Source organism: Erpetoichthys calabaricus (assembly GCF_900747795.2).
Source record: "Erpetoichthys calabaricus chromosome 1 unlocalized genomic scaffold, fErpCal1.3 SUPER_1_unloc_27, whole genome shotgun sequence".
Lineage (NCBI taxonomy): Eukaryota > Metazoa > Chordata > Cladistia > Polypteriformes > Polypteridae > Erpetoichthys > Erpetoichthys calabaricus.
Window position 1 is genome coordinate 2,422,086 of NW_026261593.1, and position 25,154 is coordinate 2,447,239.

Genomic DNA, 25,154 nt, shown 5'->3' on the forward strand with positions numbered 1-25,154 from the left:
GAAGGCTATCACTTAAAATTGCTGGCTAAGTCATCCAGTGTGACATTGTCCAAAGATTGCACACCCCAAACCCCTCATTTAACCTCCTCCTTCATATGCCCTGTTTCTTAACATAAGCTTGAGGCCTAACTTGTATAAACCTTCCTAAACATTAACTGATAACACAATTCTGGGACCCCAATAGCACTGAATGTTTAATCAGAGTAGTAAATACCGTTGACACAACTGTACAAGATGGCCTCCTTCTTCTTCTACCTTGATGGACCCTCCTTTCATTCCTAAACTCACTATACACCTCATTTGATATGAAAAGTGATGAGTTAGTGTCAACTTGCTATGAACTGTCTGATTTGACATCAGCTTTAACTGAGAGGATTTTATAAACATCAAATATCTTTAGATCAGTTTTAATTGAATTGAATCCTATTTTTATCTACAGACAGAAGGAAAAATCTGCCATTTACTGTAACGTTTAAATGGATGTGAAAGAGGAGACGTTTGAGGCCGACATGAATATCATGGAGAAGAGGACCATAAATGTTAAAGAGGAGGACTGTGAGTGGGAGAATGTCCACCCCAAACAGGAGAGTCTGGACATCAAGGAAGAGGACCATGAACTGGGGTCAGTGAGTATTAAAGAGGAGGATGAAGAGGAGTGTGTCAGCACTAAGATACCCAACTATAGGAGTATGGAGAGTGTCAAGGAAGATGACCTTCATTATGAACATCAAGATGGAGCAGTGACTGGGTTAGTCTCTTCTCAAAGCAGACACTCTTCATCTCCGGAGTCTTCTATCAATGTAAAATATGAATCATTTCAGTCTGGCACAAAGGGGACTGAGGATGTTTCATCTCCTAGAAGTCCGCGAGATCAGCCACCACCACCACCACCATCAGCTAAAACAAGTAAGTGAAAAATAAAAATCAGTGTACGTTTTAGGGTTATGGGCCCGAGAGTGCTGTGTTGTTGTTTTAAGACAAACTTGGACAAGATTTCAAACAATATTAAACAAACAGTAAAACTCAATTTCACTACTTTTTTACAGATTTTAGGAATTTTCTGTTCTTCTATTATAGTTTGTAAAATTACGTAAACTTTCTAAACCTGTCTTTAGCTAAAGTGTTAAACAAAGGTACAGTTTGTGAATCCTTTGGAATTTCTGCTGTAATTTCTCCTAACGGTGTGGTCTGATCTTTAATTAAGTCCCCAAAAATGCACAAACACTGTCATCTTTAGTTAAAACAGTTAAACTTCTCATCATTCCTGAATATATTGTTTAAATCTGAACAGTCCAGTTTGTGACCCCCTGTCTTTACTAACTTGCTGATCCTTCTTTATCTCCAATGACCTCCACCACACATTTCCTGCAGTTTCTGCCCAACCTTCAATTTTACTTCATTCCTCCTTTCCAGAGTGTTCAATTCCTTGATGTCTCTGGGGTTCCTTGAATGATCAGCTGACTTCAGGTAAAGCTCTGTGTTCTGATTGGCTAGTGCAGAACAGTAGTTTTGTTCAGTTTAACTCTTTTAGGGCTAATTTGTTTTTTGTTTCTTTTCTCCCAGGGCTGAGTATTTTTTTAAAAAAAAAGAATACAAAACAATTGTTTAGCATATCAAATCAACAAAAAATATTTATTTTTGACTAATATAACTGTTTTGTATGAGCCTGCATACTATATAATTTAACATATTATTTCACATACTGTACATGTTACAAAGCAAAGTATGATAACGCTCAAAGCAGCCAGTTGCATGCATTGCCTCGTTGCAATCCTTACAATACGTGTTGCACTGGTGCCTCTTTTTCAGTTGTCTGTTGCTGCACACAACATAGTCAGCCTTGTACTTTTTGTCCTCATGTGTTGCAGGAAAGTGGCGCTCAGTCAGCCTGTCTGGCACTGCTCTTTGTGATGGCCTTCCTCGCTTTGCCAAAGGCACTCCAACATAATCTGCCAGCAAGCTGTCAACCACCTTCTTGCGGAAATCTGCCGCAGTCATAGTGCTGTCACTGTTTGCCTGCGTGAATAATATATATCCATTTGTGAGTGCAATCTCACGCATGCGATGGTACACAGTGTGGTACCACTTGGTGGACTTATGGCCGTATGCATATGATCCCAGCATCTGATCCAGTCGATCAACTCCAGCCATTTTACAATTATACTCCTCAAGTGCAACGGTCTTGTCCATCTTCCTACCTTCTGGGTTTTGCTTTGAACGAATTACTTTCTCACATAAATTGTTGGTGTGAACTGTAGTAAGACAAGTCACCCGTTTGACATCATGCCATGCCAATGCCACCAAGTTATCCGCCCGCATGAAAACAGGATTGTCACCTCTTTTCATCTTCAGCCTGTCTGGCTTCAGCTGTAAAGGCATGTGTCTCCTGTTCACCCTGACTGTGCCATAAGCTCCAATTCCCCTGCTCTGTAGATCCATGAACAATTCTGGTGATGTACAGTATAAAAATTGTCCAGATGTACACAACATGAACCAAATGTTCATAGCCCTGAAGCAGCTCCAGCACAACCTGACTTGTCAAGGGACAGTTCTCTCTTTGAAAGGAATGCTTTCCAGTATAAGTAATTACTTTTAGGCAGAAACCAGTGTTTGCTTCTGGCAGTATAAAATCCTTTATGCCATACTTGGTGGGCTTGTCTGGCATATATTGGCGGAAAAAAAAGCGTCCCTTCTACTTTATCATAGATTCATGCACAGACAAATCACGGCCAGGCTGATAAAATTGTTTATATGTTGGCTCCACTATGTCAAGCAGGGGCTGAACTTGCCCCTTGGGATTTGCTACTGGTTATCACAGAAGTGAATGAAGCTTTGCAGCAGCACATACCTATCATGCGGCATAACCTGTCCAAAGCCACCAGGTGACAAAGTACGTTTGGACCAATGCTCCCTGAAATTATATCGCCAGTCTAGTCCAATCACTATCTGCAATGCCACAAAGCCCTTCATCTCGTCTTTTGTTGTGGGTTTCCACTTCGAAAAACAAGAATGTGGAGCAAGCGCAGCCAGTGATTCAAAAAATTGCTCTGCATACCTGTTTATCTCGTCTGATATCAGCTGAAAAACTACCTCAGGAAAAAAACATTGAAATAGTCCAGAGGCTTGTAATCCGTTGTGTCCAGCAGCAAGCCGTGCCTTCTTGTGAAGTCCGGTAGCCAGTTCGGCTCCCACAGATCAATTTCTGGGTATTACTCCCACGCAAACCTTGCCGTAGGTGCATCGGCAGCGCGAATGCGCACAGCTGCCAGCCGAGCAGCTGGGGTGACATTGGCTAGTCTCCGATTGGCTGATGCCAGCTCCTCAATCTCTTGCTCGATCTCCTGATCACTGTCAATGAAATCCGACTCTGAAAAATCAGAGTCCGACTCCGCGATAATGCGTAAAATGTCATCTGCCGAGTATTTTCTTTTCTGCACTCGCTTCGCTCCCTCGTGAGATGTTGATGCCATCTTGCCTTTGTATACATATAGCAACTCACGCACACACAAGGTGTCAGTTGATGAGTCAATGAATCTAACATTCCTCCAAGCAGAGAGGGAATGCCTGTGACGTGACGGTGAGTTTTGTCGCCATTAACAGCTGATTGTCGCCCTCTATCCCTGGATATCGACTTTTGTCGCCATTCGCACTCAACCCCTCCTGTCGACAAAAGTCGACATCCGCCCTAAAAGAGTTAAGCCTTTCTCTTGTAGATTTCTTCTTTTCTTTCTGCACATTGTCTTGTTTCATTACCTAACTTCTATCAAGCTTTTGCTATTCTGACATTCTCCTCTCATATTTCTTCATAATTTTTATCTCCGCGTTACACTGATGATGACATCCTGTCCTGGTCCTGCAGAATCAAAAAAGCCCCCAACTATGATTCTACAATGAGGTGTTAGCATTAGTGTGCTGTGCTCTTTTACCTCCAAACCACTGTGAAATGGGGACACACATATAGTGACATGGGGTGACAGGCCTTCAAAAGACCAAACACCAGACCAGGGGTGACATTTCTAATGCCCTGCACAGAACTGAACGTGAAAATATGTGCATGGCAAAATAAACAGGAAAATGTGCACACCCAAAAAAAATCAGATTTATAAAACCTGACGTAAACCATTTTTCTACACAATTTACTTTCTTTTTATAAATCACAATCACTTTTTTAAATACTCATACGTGATCACTCCTTTTAATCCCCACCCTGAATCCATCTCCTACATATGCAGTCCGGATGCTGCAGAACTTCATTAGCTGGTAGATTAGCCTCCTCCCTCCTGACGCTTTGAGACCTCATCACCTCCATTCAAGAATATCTGGCTTTGCTCTTCATCTGAGAGTGAAAGGTCATACATGTAGTTACCGCGCCTCTCCTCTGTGCTCTGGGGTTCAGGAAAGGTGTAGGGCAAAACTGAGCGAGTAGCCACTGTCACCTGGTACATGTAATGACATGACTGCTGTTACAATGAATAGTTCAGGACACATGAAACACTGAGAGGTCAGCAGGTTACTTCACCAACAAGCAGTTCACCACGTACAGCACCATCATGTCTGCCAAAGCTACTTGGCCTCAAAATAAATTAATCACGGATTGAGCGAGTCCATGGAGACATGATGTTTGTCAGCCACATCTTGTATGACTTGTGTATTAATGGAGTGTGTAGAAGTCTGATTTGGATCACCGGTCCGTTGTGCACCTGGCATGTCATGTAGGTGTGCTGACAAGACAAGAACAAAACGGCTACATTACTTACTGGGTTTATGTGGAGTCTCTATTCTTCTCAGCTTATGCTTAAAAGCTGAGGTATAATCTGGTGTTTACTATAACAAAAAAGTTTGAACTAAGTGAGAAAAAGGCAGTTAAGTGTGTTTTATTATTTAGTATTGTAGTAACAGTAAGGCTTCAACAAATAAAATAAAGTTAAAAGTGCTTTTCTTTAGGGTGTGCTTGCTTTGACATTTATCTGCTTGGCTTGTCTGTGGCTGACAAGTCGTAATAACAATGGAACAGGGAACGTGTGGTTGACTGGACTGTGCAGATAAAGTGTACAGAAGGTGAAGAGGCCAGTGTACTTTGGCACCTTAAGGTCAAGAATGTTTAAGGATAACGAAACTGACAAGCAGCCATCCAGCCAAGTGGACCAGGTTGATAGTGACCTTTTAAGGTATCTCTATTCTGCCATGTCCTGTTAGCAACTAGGATTAGCCAATGGTATTAGAGCTTATGTTATTAGTAAGAACTAAAGATCTGACTTTGGAGTGAATCAAAAGGACACAGCACAAATACCTCTTTGTAACACTTTCATTTTACTGTTCTGCTGATTTGAGTGTTACCTTTGCAAGACTTGGAAAGTAAAAGAAGATTGATTGACTCTTTATTCCTGTCTGTACTTATTTTACTTAACGTAAAGGGAGAACAGGATGCCCAGCAAGGGTGACCTGTGCAGGTTTTCATCCACAAATTTCACTGCTTACAGTTAACAAAGACAGCTTCAGCCTTGCTACATGCCCTTATTATAATATGAGTGTAGTAAAGTGCTTCGATTGAGTTAGGAGAGCTGGACACAGCTGCTGATTGCCATTTTATATTGTCAGAAACATGTCATGTTGTGTATGTACACCCACACCGTACAAACAGCGGATGTAGTGTATCAGCAGTCAGTTAATGACTTCCAGCACAGCAGGCATAATGGAGTGAAGTTTGGCCGAGATACTGTTGAGGTGTCGGCCAGCTCCCTGAGAAGTGACAACACCTAGCCGAGATAAAGTAATGACAAAACTGAATTTCTTTAGTGCAAATATGTATCATTGGCGCTCTTAAAAGGAACTAAAATAGTCTGTACATCATAGTCATCATTTTTGAGGTGTAATGTTTATTACATCAGCGCACCTTATAAGAACAGCTTGGTGAAATGAATTATGTGCTTCCGAGTAGTCATTTAGCTGGTTTGGTAGCATTTTACTACTTGATCAAGGGTGGCGTCATTTCCCAGTTTCTCTGTAATATTATGTATGCATTAGTCAGAGTTGTTGTAAATATACGTTTGTTCCCCTGTGAAGTTTTCTTTTGTACATCTGGACATTTGAATGAGCATATACACATTTTCAGTCTCATTTTGTGTGTACTCAAGCTTTATAAATGAGGGCTCATGACCTTCACTTGTCTACCTATAGAGAGATCTCACTTCAGACAGCCTGACTTCAAACTCAATAGGAGGCTTCAGCATTCACAGGCCTAAAATTGATTACTGGTTTAGGTAATTATAATAAAGCTCTTATCAAATGTCAGTGAACCTCTAAAGGACCACCAATATAAAGGCTGGGGGTGGTCTTTCAGGAGTGACATTAATGCGGCCCCGTCTCTTAGGGTCTCGCCCACAAAACAGAAAAATATTTGGATAATTAATAAATAACAAAATATAAACAAAACATGAAATTGCATAAATTAAATAAAAGGGCAAGTAATATTTGAAAAACAACGAAAGCACTAATGAAGCAAAACAAAGCTTTTATTAGCATTTCCACCTTTATTCTTACCTCCCTTTCTTATGATCTCCTCTTGACAATCTTTAAGAGTTATCTTGATGTGATGTTGAGACAGCTTAGCTGTTTGCTAAACCAACTGACTTGATGGACTGATGAATGGTCTCCTCTTGTCTGTTACATTTCTTATGTTCTTGTTCAGTATGTTCATGAGTAGATCTTTATCGAGAAGAGACAACTTTGCCAGCACCCACATTTCTTCCCTTTTATTTGTCTAGGTGCCTCCAAGCCACACCTCCAGTCTCCTCTCATTGGTTGAACACCTGACTAGACGGGACTGTAAAGGTTTAATTGATGTGTTCAGCATTGACAGTCCAGCTGTTTGTGTGTTATGAGTTCAGGTTGATCGTGTTTGTCTGTTATTGTAGTGCAGTTAAAGATCAGACGACATTCTCAGGAGGAATTTGGGCCAAAATTCAGGGGATTCCAAAGGGTTCACTAACTTTTTCATACATATGTAGAGAGGTTTAATTCTATAGAAGGTTTTAAGGAACACCTTCTCAGAGCTGCTTAATCCAACCAAGGGTCCATCTCTGGATCTTTAGCTAACAGTCTTGAGTTTGGCCTGTTTGTGTTGTCATGTGTACAAGAACACAGAGACACTGAATCCAGTTATGGGTAAATTTTGCACAAACATTTGGAAGTTTTTCTTTACACAAAGAATGATAGACAGTTGGAATACATGACCAAGTAGTGTATTAGACCGTAGGAGTTTAAGGGCTTTCAAAACTTGACTTGATGTTATTTTAGAAGAATTAAATGGACTCAAGCTGGTCTTTTGTTATCTTCTGATCATTTTCTTCTCGGTTAGTATCTCTGATGATATAGTATGTATACTGTAGTGTACTCATTTTTATCTACACAGTAGAGTCTGAACTGACCACGTTCAAGATCTCTGTAGTAAAGGCCACTGTAAGGAGCTCTGGACAGGAGTTTGTTGGCGTCGGTCATGATGACAGTCCTAGAAGTCTTTGGAGGATATCGGGCAGTGTGGTGGAGTCTTTAAGGCTTTGGACTGCAAACCCTGAGGTCATTGGTTCACATCCCAGTACTGACTCCCTGTGTGTCCATGAACAAGTCACTGAACCTGCCTGTGCTCCAGATGGAAAACCAAACGAAATGCAACCAATTGTCTCATAAATGTTGTAAGTCACCTTGGATTATGGTGTCAGCCAAATTAGTTTCCCTCACTTCTAGTATCCATTTACCTTTACTATCATCAGGTTGAAGAATGAGGCGTTTCATACAATTATAGCAGGAACATCTCCTGGTGTGACTGAAATTAATCAAAAGGTGGCAGAAGCTTGTCTTTGATTAATGACAACCACAGAATTAATTTAACTACACATCATTTGCACATGTGAACTCACAGAATAACTTTAATACAGAATAATCACTGAAATTTCAATTTTGTTAGCATAAATAAATCATGACAGTGCCCATCCATTAATATTCTAATGGGCAGTATAAATGAGGCCAGTGTGTGATAAAGCTGACAAGTCCTTGTCACACCTGCCACTCCTCATCCAGAACAGACACTAATACAAGTAACTTCTCCAATCCCAGGATTTCTCATCTTAAATTTTTTCTCCTACATCACTGGTGCTCCTCTGGGTCAGTGCATTAATATTTCACTTTCTTCATTCTTCTGTTTCGATTTAGTGATTTAAATAAGCTGTTTTTGTATACATTTTGTAGTTGAGGGGCCACTTGATGCTTAGTGGAGTAATAACTGTGTTGTAAGAGTACTCCATGACTCTACCCTGCAATTACTGTTTTTATAAATTTAACTTCAAAGTGTCTCATCAGAACCTCAGCATACCCTCTTTTACTTGTCGGTGTGACATATGAATTGTTCAAATCGGAAGACACACCCTGGTTCTTCTGATTCAAGGCCAGTGAAGAAACCCAGAGGAGTCTGATGGAGGCTGCCATGGCGTCAGATAACTGGAGCAGTTTCCACTGTTGATCAACTGAAGGCCTTTATATCGGAGCAAAATGCTGTGTGACCTTGAACACATCAGAAGAGAGAAGTTTTTTCTGACCTTCACACTGATATTGTCAAAATCAGAAATGAACAGCAGGAAACTCTTGTTAGTTTTTATTCAGGTCTGTACTCAAGTAGTGCACCAGGACTCTGAGATATGTTCCTATGCTGAGGCCCAAACTCTCCATAATAAACTTTATGGTCAAGAAGATGGGAGAAGGAGAGACAACATCAGAATTATTGGAGTTCCAGATGATGTTAAGAGCGGGGGTATATGTTCAACTTTGTGAGAAACAATGACTTTTTGGTTTCTGACCATCACAAGTTTGAGGCCTGAAATTGTGTGGGCACATAGAATATAAACCAGGAAAAGTGACAGCGCACATCTACTTCCAATTATCATCAAGCTGCTTCGCTATTCTGACCGAGTTACTATTCTGAAAGACGAACTCAGCAATTCAAATGTAACTTATGAAGGGTGGAAGATCTACGTTTATTACCAGTGACTCAGTCCACACCACACAAGACCTCGTCTCTGGTGATCACAAATTGGTCTTTCTGCTTTCCTCATTTATCTGGCCAAGCCTCAAATGTCCTTCCTAGTAGTGCAGCTGTTCATTGACCTTCAACAGGCTCTCAATGTCCTCGACTCCTTCATGTCACTGGTGGTTGGCCGCTTTGACTGTTTTATGTATGATATTCCAGTATTTCTTAGACATTTTCCTCAATATTGATTTATAATGGCTATTTCTTCCTTTTTTTATGTGTATTTTATATGTGTACATACACGTAATTAGAGAGTCATTGTGGGTTGTGAGGGGTCAGGACACGACCCACAATTGTTTAATATTTGCTTGCATATCATATTTATTTTCAAATGTGTTTTTCATTTTATCACCACAGTGACTCTGCTATTGTGAATGTTGGGGTCAGGATGGGATTGTTTACTGAGCTCTCTCCATGTTTGCCCACTCATAAGCAGAACCTGTTGATTTTTTCCTGTGTTTTTATTTGAGAGACCTCGGTTTAGTTTTTTGCATATACGGTTTAGGGGTGGGATTCTGGAACTACAGTCTACATTATACATGACTGCTGGTGGGGCTACTGGGTTGACTCGTTTTGACACTTTGTAATGTATTTCAGTTACAGTTCTCCTTTATTGCTGTTCTTTGTTTTCCTCTCTCCTGTCTAATCTCAGTGTCTTCTCTTCTACTTGTAAGCTCTCAAGTGTTGCTGATTTATAATCTTTGAGCTTGGCTGATACAACCTGCTTTCAAGAATCATTTCTTTTGGTTAAAGACATTCATCCAGTTGCCTTAAGGTGCTACTGTGTGGCTGTGTCCTTCTCTGCTGCTAGTAAAAAACATGGAGGTTGGGGCAGAGTTCACTACGCTGAAGGTTTGTGGTTCTGGAGGTGTTTCAGAAGGCAGGTTTTGTTATGTGTTCATGGAGACTGGTTGAAGAAAACTCAGTCAGCATACAGTAATATTGGCAATCTTGAGAAGCATGTGAATAATCTTGAAAATACACCCGTGTTTTTCTGATCCAGTACAGAAGCTCAAAATGACGCTAATCAGAGAGAAGGTAAATGACCATCTTGTGCAGAGTTGAGAATTCATTTCATGTGCACTCGTTGCTATCTCTGTGGTTCTAAATTGAGTGAGTTGTGAGCTCTTAGACTGCACAGATGAGATTTGTTAGCCTCCATGTCCCAAGTAGAGCAAAAATATAGTGATAGTGATATTATCTATATATCTGTACTAACTACAGCTTGGAAATAAGGTTTATTTTATTTTTTTCTTGAAGTTTTCCCTCTGCTGAACCTTTACCTTCGGAGTGATTGATGTATTTTTTAATTTTATTAATTTACCAAAACTCTAACAAAATGATGCTGCTTTTCTGGAGGCCCCTGTTTAATCTGAAGAAATGAAATGCATTTTTAAATCCATTAGCAACAAAAAAGCCCCTGACCCAGGTGGTTTGAAGACAGAAGTATATTTTGCATTTCGGCCACAAGTGTCCTGTTTGCTTTTTCAGGTCAGGTGTCACTTGGGTCTCTGGGATTTTTCAGTGACCTGCATGTTTTATTCATTTAAGTTTTACTCTGTTCTCATTGTATATTAAAATGTTTTTGCTTTACTTTTCTCTGCCTGTTTTAAAAATCAATTTAAAAAACATTATGGAGTCCGTGGCTTTGGACTAATTGTGTACAAATATCAAGACACATTCTGCTTAATAAGTTAATTTCACACATTTGACATGACACTCTCCAGTATAATGATGGGTCATGATGATTATTACTTTCTACCTGCAATAATTAACAATATCTAATGTTATAATATTTTAAGAATATTAGATAGGTACTTTATTAATCCCAAGGGGAAATTCACAGACAAAATGGTGATGCCATTCTGTAATGTAGTAAAAAAAATCAACAATAGTCTTTTTGTTTGTGCCTGTCACATGCGATTTATTTATTTTACTATTTTCACTTCTTGGCTCCTATAATTGTGCTCATGTGTAGAGTAGTTAAAATACAAATGAAAATAATGAACAAATTAAGTCTCTATTCACTTGCAACTTCAGTCTTATGAATACTTAACAAAGTTTGTTCATCAATTAAACGAATATGTATTTTTATAAGATAATGTCAGTTTTGGTGGGTTAAAACCTTTGTTATTCTTTAAACTTTATACAGGAATCAATCTTCACTGCTGTTCTGAATGTGGTAAACAGTTTTCAGAAAGAAGCCATTTACAGTGCCACAAAATAATTCACACAGGAGAGAAGCCAGATTGTTGCCTTGAATGTGATAAACAATTTTCTCATACTAGTTATCGTCAGACACACATTAAAACTTGGAAAGGAGAGAAAACATGTTGCTGTTCTGAATGTGGCAAAAAGTTTTCACAGAGAAGCAGTCTTAAGAGGCACCAAAGAATTCACTCAGGAGAGAAGCCGTATTGCTGTTCTGAATGTGGCAAAACGTTTACACACAGTGGCACTCTTCAGAGCCACCAAAGAATCCACACGGGGGAGAAGCCGTATTGCTGTTCTGAATGTGGTAAAACGTTTTCACAGAAAAGCAATCTTCGGACCCACCAAAGAATCCACACAGGGGAGAAGCCATATGACTGTTCTGAATGTGGCAAAGAGTTTTCACAGAGATTACAGCTTCAAAAGCACCAACGATTTCACACAGGAGAGAAGCCGTATGACTGTTCTGAATGTGGTAAACAGTTTTCAGAAAGAAGCCATTTACAGCGCCACAAAATAATTCACACAGGAGAGAAGCCATATTGCTGTTCTGAATGTGGCAAAAAGTTTACACTGAAAAGCAATCTTAAGAGGCACCAAAGAATTCACTCAGGAGAGAAGCCATATTGCTGTTCTGATTGTGGTAAAATGTTTTCAGATGGAAGCAGTTTTCAGCACCACAAAATAATTCACACAGGACAGAAGCCATATTGCTGCTCTGAATGTGGTAAAAAGTTTACACTGAGAATCAATCTTAAGAGGCACCAAAGAATTCACACAGGACAGAAGCCATATTGCTGCTCTGAATGTGGTAAAAAGTTTACACTGAGAAGCAATCTTAAGAGGCACCAAAGAATTCACTCAGGAGAGAAGACATATGACTGTTCTGAATGTGGTAAACAGTTTTCACATAGAAGCAGTCTTCAGAGCCACCAAAGAATTCACACAGGAGAGAAGCCGTATTTCTGCTCTGAATGTGGTAAAAAGTTTACACAGAGAAGGAATCTTAAGAGGCACCAAATAATTCACTCAGTAGAGAAGCCATATGACTGTTCTGAATGTGGCAAACACTTTTCACAAAGATTACAGCTTCAAAGGCACCAAAGAATCCACACAGGAGGGAAACCATATTGCTGTTCTGATTGTGGTAAAACGTTTACACAGAGTGGCCATCTTCAAATCCACCAAAGAAGTCACACGGGAGAAGCCATATGACTGTTCTGAATTTGGTGAAAAGTTTTTAGAAAGAAGAAATTTTCAGTGCCACAAAGTAATTCACACAGAACAGAAGCCATATTGCTCTTTTGAATGTGGCAAAAAGTTTTCACTGAGAAGCTCTCTTCAGAAACATCAAGTAATTCACACGAGAGGAAAAAAAAATGACAAACTCCCCCACCTTGTCTACAGATGAACACAGTACAATATGCTAAGCAGCAGAAGAAACAAAGTTTGATGAAAACAAAAAGAAGTAATTGTGGAAACTACAAGTAAAGTGGTAAATACACTGCCTATGTCGAGCAGCCTCATGTGGGTACAGAACTCACACACGCATGACTTATGAGGAGTGAACAAAGACCAAAACATGTACACCTCATCATAGGTGCACAAAACATAGGCTTGCACACAAAGTGGTTCAGATCATAAATAGAAAAACAAAAATTAAAAAAACAACCCTTAATTGTTGCTTCTGCAACAATACAAAAAATTTGCAAAAAATAATCCAGAATTGTTGCTTCTACCAAAGAGAACTGGAAACAGTCACACATCTCATTGCTGGGTGCGAGATACTGATTGTGGTGTTGTGCAGTGTATAATCATCAGCAAAGTGGCCAGGCTCATTCACTGGAAACTCTGCAAGAAGTACAACTTACTGGGACCACAACTCAGACCGCACAATGGACAATGAGGAGGTGCAGGTCACTTGTAGCACAGCAATACTGACTGACTGAAAAATAGAGACCAGAAAACCAGACTAAAAAAGCCTGTTTAATAGAGGTATCAGTCCTTAGAGATAACTCAGTCCTAAGAATGGAGAGGCTAAAAGGTAACAAAATACCAAACAATGCCATCTGAGATATGACAAATGAAATATGGGACCAAAAAAAAAAGTAAACTGTTCTTGTTCTAGGATCAACAGGAATGATAAAGAAAAACTTTCAGGCCCATGTTGACAAATCACAATACCTCCTTCTGACCTGAGAGGAAGACATATTTAGAATTAAGGTGCTTCAGTCAATCCAAATAATAAAGTATGGTGCTAATAGAACTATAAGAAACATGTCACTTATATATTAATAAATAAGGATGTATTAAGTTAACTGAACAAATGTAACCTAATATAGACGCTAAGCTGTAAGAGAGTATTCTTGTAAGACAAATGTACTAAACTAACTTTTAAGGTAGCTTTTGATATTATATAATCAATTATTATGTGTGATGATCATTATGTGCGAAATGTAAGCTCTAATAAGAATGTGCTGTGCATTAACTGACTGTATAACATTAATCCTTTTATAAGCTGAAATAAGATTCTTAAATTGTAACTGCCACATAGCTGTTGACGTGTTGTAACCTTGATGGTGCAGAAGAACAGGGGAGTACGTTTTCTTAAGTGCTGTCTCTGTAACTGTCTTGCAAAACTAGCCATAAAGACTAACGAGTACTTCTGCACGTAACGATCTAATGTGCCATCTTAAGTTGCTTGCAAACTCTGCATGACCTCAAATTGAACTGCCATACTTCCTCTTCTTGTTTAGTAAACAGACTGGTATAAAACTGAGCTAACTCCCTTCTTTGGACAGGCTGTCTGATCTGACCTGGCAGTAGCAAATTGAGCTGGCAGGTAGAGGTAGCCTCTCTGATCACCAAGAATAAAGAAATTGATTTTTATTTTAGATTGGTGTCCGTTTCCTTCATGTTCCCGACTTTCAGCATCCACACCTGCAAAAAGAAGCCTTAGTAGGAACAATGCAGGTTCTACATTGAGTCCTTGTGGGAAATTTAAGAGAGTGAGAAGGTAAGCAGTACAATGAGACTGTCCTGACTAAAGAGTGAAGTTTACTTCTGTTTTGATTGTAAGCACACCAAGAAAATTTGGAAGAATTAAACCTGAGAGAAGCCATTTGTATGTTCTGAATGTGGCAAACAGTTTTCATCAAGAAACAACCTTTTGGATACAACAGCAACATTTATTTGTATTGCAGATTTTCTTACAATGTAACTCAAACTGCTTTACAAGTTGAAATAAAATGGAATATAAAACAAGATTAGGCAATAATACTATACAATATGTAACAAAGTAAAAGGTAATGTCAAATGGCTAGCAGGACAGAAAAAAATACAACAGTCCCAGTTAGGCTGAAGAAAAATAATCTGCAGGGGATCCAATGCAAAAATATTAAAACACTGCCCGGCCCCCACTGGGCATTCTACCTAAATCAGTCCTCGTGGTTTACATGCTTCACATGAAGATTTTGATGATGATGATGATGGCCATGTGGACACCTGGGACACCCGCCATTCAATCCATAAACACGAGGCAGTGTGGTATGTTGATCAGAAGGTGGTGGAGCACATCGTCACCACAGAAGAAATTGAGAAGACAGCAGAGAATAGTACAGATTAGTATGGAACTGCACATCACTGAGGAAAATGATAATCCAGTGTCCATATAGACTAACAGGGATACAACTAAAATGTAGCTATGAAAAAGCCATTTTAAAATAATTTGTTTTTATCATTATGTTTAATGTTCTGCAGTATTAACCTGGTGAATTTCTATTGGTAAAGTATTTGAAATTTTAGGTGTGTAACTGCAAATGGCCACCTCACCAATTCTTTTCAGATTGGCTCTTGAAATTATAAGTAGACCTTCATTTGAAGATCTGAGGTTATGACTGGGAGTGTAAGGGGACAGACATTCTAAAATGTAGGACTGGGTAAGATTATTTAAGGCTCTGTAAACCATTACAGTCGGTCTCCTACTAACAAACACGTTCCATTCTGAGAGGCTATTTGTAAGTCCATTTTGTTCATAAGTCCAGTAGTTTTTGGTATGTGTGGTGTTTTAGTTTCAGCAGTTCTTGACTTGGACATGTAAACTATTTTTGTTCAGTAGTTTTTAATGTGCTTTGAGCAGCTTACAGGTATTAGGCATGAAATAAAGATTATAGTAACAAAAATAAAATCATCCCACCCCTGCTGCCACCACTCAGCGGACATGTGAGGTATCCTTAAGTGCTAATTTTGGACTGTCAGACCACTTTGTTCATATATATTGTGGTGGACGGCTGGCAGCTCATCCCGGCCGGGACCCCCTTGTGATGGAAGGATGGAGGAAGGCAGTTTTTCCCGGTCAGTGCCTCCCCCAAAACAGTAGATGGCAGCTTCCCTTGGATCTGGCGGGGCCGTGAATTCTCGCAGGGCATCCTGGGTCTTGGAGTTCGGCAATACACCCCTGCTGCTGGGTGCCTTGTGGACACGCTATAGGGAGACTGAGGAGTCTATTATTTATATAGCCCGGCAGTACTGCAAAGTCACGGGGACGAAAGCACAAAAGTACTTCCGGGCTGAAGAAAAATATAATTCTCCACTTGAGCCGGAAGTGCTGATGAGTCATATGGATGGAAGGAAAGAAGCATTTCTGGGTTGAGGACAATGCAAAGGACTTATGGAGACCCAGCAGGCGAGATGGAATTGAGAGGGAGTGTGATGGAGTTTGCTGGGAGTTGGAGGAGAGTATTGTGTTTATTTATTGTGCTGTTTAATGTGGCTGGGGTGCTTTGGGGGCACTTTATCAGAAGAAGGAGGAAATTAAATTACTTCTTAGTGCTTTTAACTTGTGTCCAGTGTGCTTGTCTGTTGGGGTAAAGGTGGGCAATAGTGCTACCAAGCGGCCACTCAGTTACAATATGAAAATTCACATCTCAAAAGTTCATAAGTAGAGGACTGTCTGTTGTATTATTTTAAAGTCAATTCTAAATGACACGAGTAACCAACGTAACGACGCTAAAACTGGTGAAATGTGCTCAGATTTCTTTTACTAGTTAAGATTCTTGCTGCTGCATTCTGTACTAACTGTAACTGATTGGTGTTTGTCTTAGGTAGTCCTGTAAGGAGTCCATTACTGTAATCTATTTGGCTGAAAACAAAAGCTTGACTAAACTTTCAACGTCTTGTAAAGTTATAACAGGCCAAACTTTAGCTATATTCCTTATGTGGAAAAAGAAATCCTGGTAATCTGATTAATATGTGATTTAAAATTGAGGTCAGAGTCCCCACACACATAAATATATACGTTCATAACATTTATTTCTTGATGAGGGCTTTTTTTTTTTCTTTTACCGTACAAGATTACGGTTCTTCAGCAAACAAGGATTTTGTGTAACCCTTCTTGCTATTTTATATATATATATATATATATATATATATATATATATATATATATATATATATATATATATGGAGTGCCCTCTCAGGGTTGGTAGCGAGATCCTACCCCAAGTAGAGGAGTTCAAGTATCTCGGGGTCTTGTTCACGAGTGAGGGAAGAATGGAGCGTGAGATCGACAGGCGGATCAGTGCGGCATCCGCAGTAATGCGGGCTCTGCATCGGTCTGTCGTGGTGAAAAAGGAGCTGAGCCGCAAGGCAAAGCTCTCAATTTACCAGTCGATCTATGTTCCTACCCTCACCTATGGTCATGAGCTATGGGTAGTGACCGAAAGAACGAGATCGCGAATACAAGCGGCTGAAATGAGTTTCCTCCGCAGGGTGTCTGGGCTTTCCCTTAAAGATAGGGTGAGAAGCTCAGTCATCCGGGAGGGGCTCAGAGTAGAGCCGCTGCTCCTCCGCATCGAGAGGAGTCAGATGAGGTGGCTCGGGCATCTGATCAGGATGCCTCCTGGACGCCTCCCTGGTGAGGTGTTCCGGCCACGTCTAACCGGGAGGAGGCCCCGGGGAAGACCCAGGACACGTTGGAAGGACTATGTCTCTCGACTCGCCTGGGAACGCCTTGGGATTCTCCTGGAAGAGCTAGAAGAAGTGGCTGGGGAGAGGGAAGTCTGGGCATCTCTGCTCAAGCTGCTGCCCCCACAACCTGACCTTGGATAAGCGGGAGACGATGGATGGATGGATGGATGGATGGATATATATATTGTAGCAGCAGAGGCTTTTGTCCACCTCTTGAACCCTCAGGTACCACTCCAAACACCAGGTATAAGCACAATTCTCCTTTATTGTACTACTATACTGTGCACAAAGCACCCTCCACTCCACACTACTCATATAAACTCTCAACAATACAATTCTCTCTCCTTCTCCCAGACACTTAGCCACCCTACCTCCCAGCTCAGCTCAATCTCTGGGCTTTCCCACGGTCCTTTTATACACGCTGACCCGGAGGTGTTCCTGCCCAACAGTCCACAGTTCCTTATTCCTTCCGGGTCAGGGTAAACAGTCCTTTTCTTCACCCCGGAAGCACGTCATTTCTTCCTGTCATGTGACCATGACATACTCCTGGGTTATAGGGCACATAAGAGCCCACGAGCCCCCCTACAGCAACTCCTGGTGGCCCCCAAGGTATCCAGCAGGGCTGTGTGTAGAAACTACAAAGTCCATGAGGCCCTGCTGGAACTCAGGGCACGTTCGTGCTGTCCGGAGAGCTCCTCCTGGCGGCCTGGGGGTGGCGGCCGGAATCTGCGGCTGGCCATCCATCACTATATATATATATATATATATATTATATACAGTGCATCACTTTTTCCATATTTTGTTATGTTACAGCCTTATTCCAAAATGGATTAAATTCATTTTTTTCCTCAGAATTCTACATACAACACCCCATAATGACAACGTGAAAAAGTTTACTTGAGATTTTTTGCAAATTTATTAAAAATAAAAAAATTGAGAAAGCACATGTACATAAGTATTCACAGCCTTTGCCATGAAGCTCAAAATTGAGCTCAGGTGAATCCTGTTTCCCCTGATCATCCTTGAGATGTTTCTGCAGCTTCATTGGAGTCCACCTGTGGTCAATTCAGTTGGTTGGACATGATTTGGAAAGGCACACACCTGTCTATAGAAGGTTCCACAGTTGACAGTTCATGTCAGAGCACAAACCAAGCATGAAGTCAAAGGAATTGTCTGTAGACCTCCGAGACAGGATTGTCTCAAGGCACAAATCTGGGGAAGGTTACAGAAAAATTTCTGCTGCTTTGAAGGTCCCAATGAGCACAGTGGCCTCCATCATCCGTAAGTGGAAGAAGTTAGAAACCACCAGGACTCTTCCTAGAGCTGGCCGGCCATCTAAACTGAGCGAACGGGGGAGAAGGGCCTTAGTCAGGGAGGTGACCAAGAACCCGATGGTCACTCTGTCAGAACTCCAGAGGTCATCTATGAAGAGAGGAGAACCTTCCAGAAGGACAACCATCTCTGCAGCAATCCACCAATCAGGCCTGTATGGTAGAGTGGCCAGACAGAAGCCACTCCTTAGTAAAAGGCACATGGCAGCCCGCCTGGTGTTTGTCAAAAGGCACCTGAAGGACTCTCAGACCATGAGAAAGAAAATTCTCTGGTCTGATGAGACAAAGATTGAACTTGTCACGTTTGGAGGAAACCAGGCACCGCTCATCACCAGGCCAATACCATCTCTACAGTGAAGCATGGTGGTGGCAGCATCATGCTGTGGGGATGTTTTTCAGCGGCAGGGACTGGGAGACTAGTCAGGATAAAGGGAAAGATGATTGCAGCAATGTACAGAGACATCCTGGATGAAAACCTGCTCCAGAGCGCTCTTGACCTCAGACTGGGACAACGGTTCATCTTTCAGCAGGACAACGACCCTAAGCACACAGCCAAGATATCAAAGGAGTGGCTTCAGGATAACTCTGTGAATGTCCTTGAGTGGCCCAGCCAGAGCCCAGACTTGAATCCGATTGAACATCTCTGGAGAGATCTTAAAATGGCTGTGCACCGACGCTTCCCATCCAACCTGATGGAGCTTGAGAGGTGCTGCAAAGAGGAATGGGCGAAACTGGCCAAGGATAGGTGTGCCAAGCTTGTGGCATCATATTCAAAAAGACTTGAGGCTGGAATTGCTGCCAAAGGTGCATCGACAAACTATTGAGCAAAGGCTGTGAATACTTATGGACATGGGATTTCTCAGTTTTTTTTATTTTTAATAAACTTGCAAAAACCTCAAGTAAACTTTTTTCACGTTGTCATTATGGGGTGTTGTGTGTAGAATTCTGAGGAAACAAATGAATTTAATCCATTTTGGAATACGGCTGTAACATAACAAAATGTGGAAAAAGTGATGCGCTGTGAATTCTTTCCGGATGCACTGTATATACTCGTCCGCGGGGGCCGGGGGGGGGGGAGGGTTAGGGTTGGGGGGTGGGCAGCCAGATTGAGCTGAATTAACCATTTGTGAGCTTGATGATCTTTGGAGAAATTTTTAAAAAAAAAACCTTTGGTGTATATTAATCTATAATTTCTGGCTATTGGTTGTGGCCTGGATGTGAGGGTCCATTTTGTGACTCTGGAGTAGCTCAGGTCCTGTAAGGATGTACTCTTCAGATCCACCAAACAATCCACACAGGAGAGAAGCCATATTGCTATACTGAATGTAGTAAACAGTTTTCACGTAGAGACCATCTTGAGTGCCACAAAAGAATTCACACAAAAGAGTAGTGTTTAGATTTGACAAATATGCACAAAGGTAGCCTTCATTAATGTAAAATTGAACTCATCCTTGCTGAAGATTATCCAGTAAGAGAACTTGACCAAATGGAGCCTTGAGAAATACTTGGGATTGGTGAGGATGCAGGCATAAACCGTAAAGAGCAGAGACTGAAGATCAGCAGTGAACACACAAGAAGGGTAAATATGATCCTTAGAACAACAACAACAACAACATTTATTTATATAGCACATTTTCATACAAAAAGTAGCTCAAAGTGCTTTACATAATGAAGAAAAGAAAAAAAAAGACAAAATAAGAAATTAAAATAAGGCAACATTACTTAACACAGATAAGGAGTAAGGTCCGATGGCCAGGGTGGACAGAGAAAACAAAAAAAAACTCCAGACGGCTGGAGAAAAAAATAAAATCTGTAGGGGTTCCAGGCCACGAGACCACCCAGTCCCCTCTGGGCATTCTACCTAACATAAATGAAATAGTCCTCTTTGTAGTTAGAGTTCTCACAGAGTCACTTGATGCTGATGGTCATACTGACTTCTGGCTTTTAATCCATCCATCATTTTTGGGACATCATGGTACTTTGAGTAGATGGTGGTGACGCAAGCCACCACCAAAAGGACACCGGAAAAGGAAACAGAAGAGAGAGTAGAGGTTAGTATGGATTCTAGAGCCATCATGAATGGTTATTATAATGAATTGGATATACAGAGTATCAGGATTAAATTACAGTGAAGTTATGAGAAGACCATGTTACAGTAATGTGTTTTCAGCAGTTTTTTAAAGTGCTCCACTGTATTAGCCTGGCGAATTCCGTGCCAACCAACTGAAATACAAAAACCAATGCATGCCAAGGCTTTACTTTCAAGGGCAGAAAGTGGAAATCACCAAACAGAAGTCGATTACAGACGCAGATCTTCAATCATACGAGTGCCAGCATTCCTTCTCGGCTTACAGGATTGCCACATTTGTAAAATATTACAGCCTGAACTGGAAAGCCAAGATCAACTTCCATCATAAAGCTTGGTTAAGCAATCCACAAAACCAAAGGAGTGCCTGCCATTACCCCAACGGTCTGCACAGAGTGAGGTGACACAATTTTGTGAAAAAACAAAAAGAAAATAATAAGGTTGACCAAGAGAAGAGAAAAAACACAACTGGAAAGACCAGAAATGCAGTGGGAAATACACAGATCTGCTATTATAAGCTCAGGAGGACATAAACCATGAACGGCTTATTAGAGGACAAATGAGATTGAGTGATGAATACTTGCTAATGGCCACTTTAGATTGTGGATCACATACAAGGTTGTTTGCAATTTGTTTTCAAAGATATGGAATAAGCAACCAATGTAGATTTGGCAACAAACTGTTGGAAACAGTACTGTATCTTACTGCAGGATCTAAAATACTCCTGTCCACTAACCTCTTCATGGAAAGACACATCAAAGTAGCCCAAATGCTTTATTGGAAACTGAGCCAAAAATATGACATCCCAGTGGCAGAAAGAATCGCTGAAAATGAAGACTTTATACCAGTTGTAACTTTCAGAAAATTCACAGCCAGAAACCCTGATGTTGTTGAGAAGAAACATTCAGACAATGCCTGGATAATCACTTTATCAGTCCATCATGATATCACTGTGCCTCAAACAGAGAGTGGGAGAAGATAACAAAATATCAGGAGATCCAGTGAGAGATGTGGACCTCGATGTGAAAACATCTGAAATTTTCCCAGGGTCCTTTGGATCCACAGGGCTTGTTAAAAAGATCATTTAAGCAGATTTACTCCTTCTACCCTTCAAAGTTACACCCTATGAGCTCCATAAGTGGGCTCTGTTAGGAACAATGCAGGTTTGGCAGAGAGCCCTAGCATGAACCTAAAAGAATAAATAAAGACAGGACACAGAGGATACCATGACGGAAGAGTGAGGTTCATGATAATAATGGAGAAATCAACCAAAGAGAAAAGTCATATTGTTGTGAATGTGGGAAACAATTCTATCACAAGAGTCGTCTTCAGGGCCACAAACACATTCACACAGGAGAGAAGAAACGCAATCTGAGATGAACCACATGTGGAATAACACCTCCGAGAATGTGCCAGTGCTGGGATCAACAGGTCGTATAAAAAAAATAAACATTCCAGCCCCATCTGGATGTGTTACCAGTGACCATCACACCATATGAATTACAGAAGGAGTCACTATTATGGACAATGCAAGTACTGCACTGAGCCCTGACAGCAAACCTAACAGAATAACAGCAGTCGCAGTGCAGACATCACTCCAGAATAACAAGCAGACTTCAGGACTTGAGAGTGATGTTCACTCCTGTCTGGAAAAGTAAGCAAACTAAACCATTGTGGAGAAATGAATCCCTAAGAGAAGCCTTATTTCTTTTAAAAATATGTCAAGCGGTTTTCACAAAGAGGTAGCCGGATATTGGAGAGAGTGTTGACAGAATAACATTTTATTAATCAGCCCACCATATGAGGTGAGTGCAGATGTCTACCCTAAGAACTGCATCACCCGATGACTTGTCTACTCATCAGAGTGTGTGTGTGATCACAAATGGTACACCTCCAGGTAATCCACCACAGAGGAGACGACAACTGAAGGCCACTGTAAGTGAGAGGACTGCAGTTTATCTTTGTAGAGTTTATTTGGTCTCAAAGAAGACAAACTTTGTGTCAGGCGCTGATTTGAAGCTCGCAGGATCTGCTGCACACGTCACACACAAAAGGACTTTTTCACGATAATAGAATTCTTTAAATCCACTGAAGTGCCTTTCAATCAGTTCATTCTCTGGGCCATCTTTCTATTTCACTGATCACTTTTGCTGTTTTGTTCTTTTATAGTAAAGCCATCAAGAATGTTTCGTCAAGTTCAAGAATAAAGTGTTTTTCAAATGACTTTTGCAGTGAAACTCTGAACCCAAATCACAAGACTGTTAAACAATCATCTGCTGAAAAGACACTCAAGAAAGCCAACTCTGTCTGAGGGAAAGCAAGTAAACGTTTGGTCTTTTCTAAGAAGCAGGAACTGTCTGGCTGCATAACAGACTTGCCTTGTCGTTTGTCAGTCCCAATAATAGTTATGTCCGCTTGACAGTCCTAGGAGTCGAGGAGTCTCGCCTCAGTCCATCTGATGATTATTGATCTGCGAGGGTGTCATTGTCAGTTGGTGGTCCATATTGAGCAAGTCATTTGCCCTCAGGCTTTGTAACAACTAGTGATGAGGGAACTTTGCTGAGTTTGATTCGCTGTGAGTTCACCAAAATCATGGAAATGTTTGTGATATTCGCTAAACTTGGCAAAATGCATTAAAGTCAATGGGGAAGGACTAAGTGAACAAGATTTGACTGAATTATAATGGTGCCATCAACTTTAAAGAGGCCCTGAGGGTTAGAGAAACGTCTGCCAACTATACAGGACCAATTATTGTGGCCAACTAGATGACCTGAGCTGTGCCAACCACTTCACCACTGAGCCTCCGTGAGATCAAAGATGAGAGAACGCAGTCAGCGACGTGCAATCATATATTTCATGAAAACAATGTGGAAAAACCAGAATCATAGTCAGAAAAAATATGTAGATATCTGTTAAATGCAGAAAATTCAAAGTGGCGTATCGTGATTCAAGACGCTGGCTCGTTCTGTTTGTTGTAGTCGTGCTGAAGACTCTCCAAACTGTCTCTGCTGATGCTTTGCACTTTTTCTTCTATCAAAAAGATAGAAATGGTAAATAGTAGCAAACCTTTCATTATTATTATTATTATCCATCCATCCATCCATCCATTTTCCAACCCGCTGAATCCGAACACAGGGTCACGGGGGTCTGCCGGAGCCAATCCCAGCCAACACAGGGCACAAGGCAGGAACCAATCCTGGGCAGGGTGCCAACCCACCGCAGTATTATTATTATTATTATTATTATTATTTTTATTATTATTATTTCATAGTCTCCTGTGTTTGTTGGGGGGGGGGGGGGGGGGGGGTGTCAGGCTCTTTCAAGGTTTCTTTTCACTCTTAACGTGCCAAATGGTTAATTATTATCCATACAGAGGACAAGCGCCTCTTTCTTTTATATTGATGTGGAACTCGAAGATCGACCTGCACATTTGGCTTCAAGCACATGTTACCGACCTCAGGCCTAGGAGAACCTGTGCCAGGTACAAGGGTGTAGCCACAGCGATATGGTGTAAAGCATAAAAGAAACAGACAGCAGGGCCGAGTCTCACACCATACTTCTCTGTTCTCTTCTTTTTTTATTCTCCTGTTCCCAGAAATATATATATGCTTCAGTCTCTGCATAGATCAACATGGTAATCAGTGAAAACAATGGTGCAAGCCAATCTCCTCTGCATAACAAATATTGTAAACACATTTACTTTGAGTACTTGATTAGAAACCAATGTCCCCAGAACTCGTTAATTTTCCAAGGAAGCAGACAGTTGTGTATCCCCACATCGTGTTCTTAGCTATTATACGCCATACATTTGGAATTCTGTTATTTCTGTTCCTGTGTATAATTTGGAGTTTGTTGATAAATTGTTAATTTGTTAAACTAAGTCTGATCTTTGACTCTGCTATCAAGTGTGTTAACGTTGAAGCCATACAATCCCTTTTTTCTCCTTTGTGCTCATGCCTGTGGTTCACAGTCTGAATATTCTTACTTGTTGAGTATCCTTTTAATATTTAGGCTTTGTAACACACAGTAAGTTAAGCTGCCTGCTCTCTGAAGTTTTATTCTCAAACACACAGTAAGTAATGGCGCTCAGCCTCCGAGGTCTCATGTAAATGTTATTCATGTAAGACACGCGAAGAAGGTGACTTGGCCCCTGAGGTTTCCCTATAAAACATGTGCTAGTTAAACAGCTCTTAGCCTTGGAGGTCACAGATTACTTTATAAGGCTTTATAGCAAAGTTTTATAAATGATAGTAAGCTGATGCTAACTCAGATATTACAGAAACGATTCAATTCATAAAGTACAGCTAATGTAATCTTTAAACATCAATAGTAAAAACTGGAGTCTGATTATGATATCTTCAGCCTTTTTCCATCATTGGATTAGATGTATGACAAGTGTAATTTAAAGCTGGTGAAATTTAACCCCAATGTGATTGTATCTCCAAGATCAAAATGAACCAGCATGGCGTGTTCTTCAAAG

The 25,154-nt window shown here is 40.7% G+C and overlaps 1 pseudogene; it reads left to right on the forward strand.

Annotated features, from left to right (window-relative positions):
• Positions 1-476: 476 nt before the first annotated feature.
• LOC114642863 (zinc finger protein OZF-like) lies at positions 477-12,701 on the forward strand (annotated as a pseudogene).
• The last annotated feature ends 12,453 nt before the right edge of the window (positions 12,702-25,154 follow it).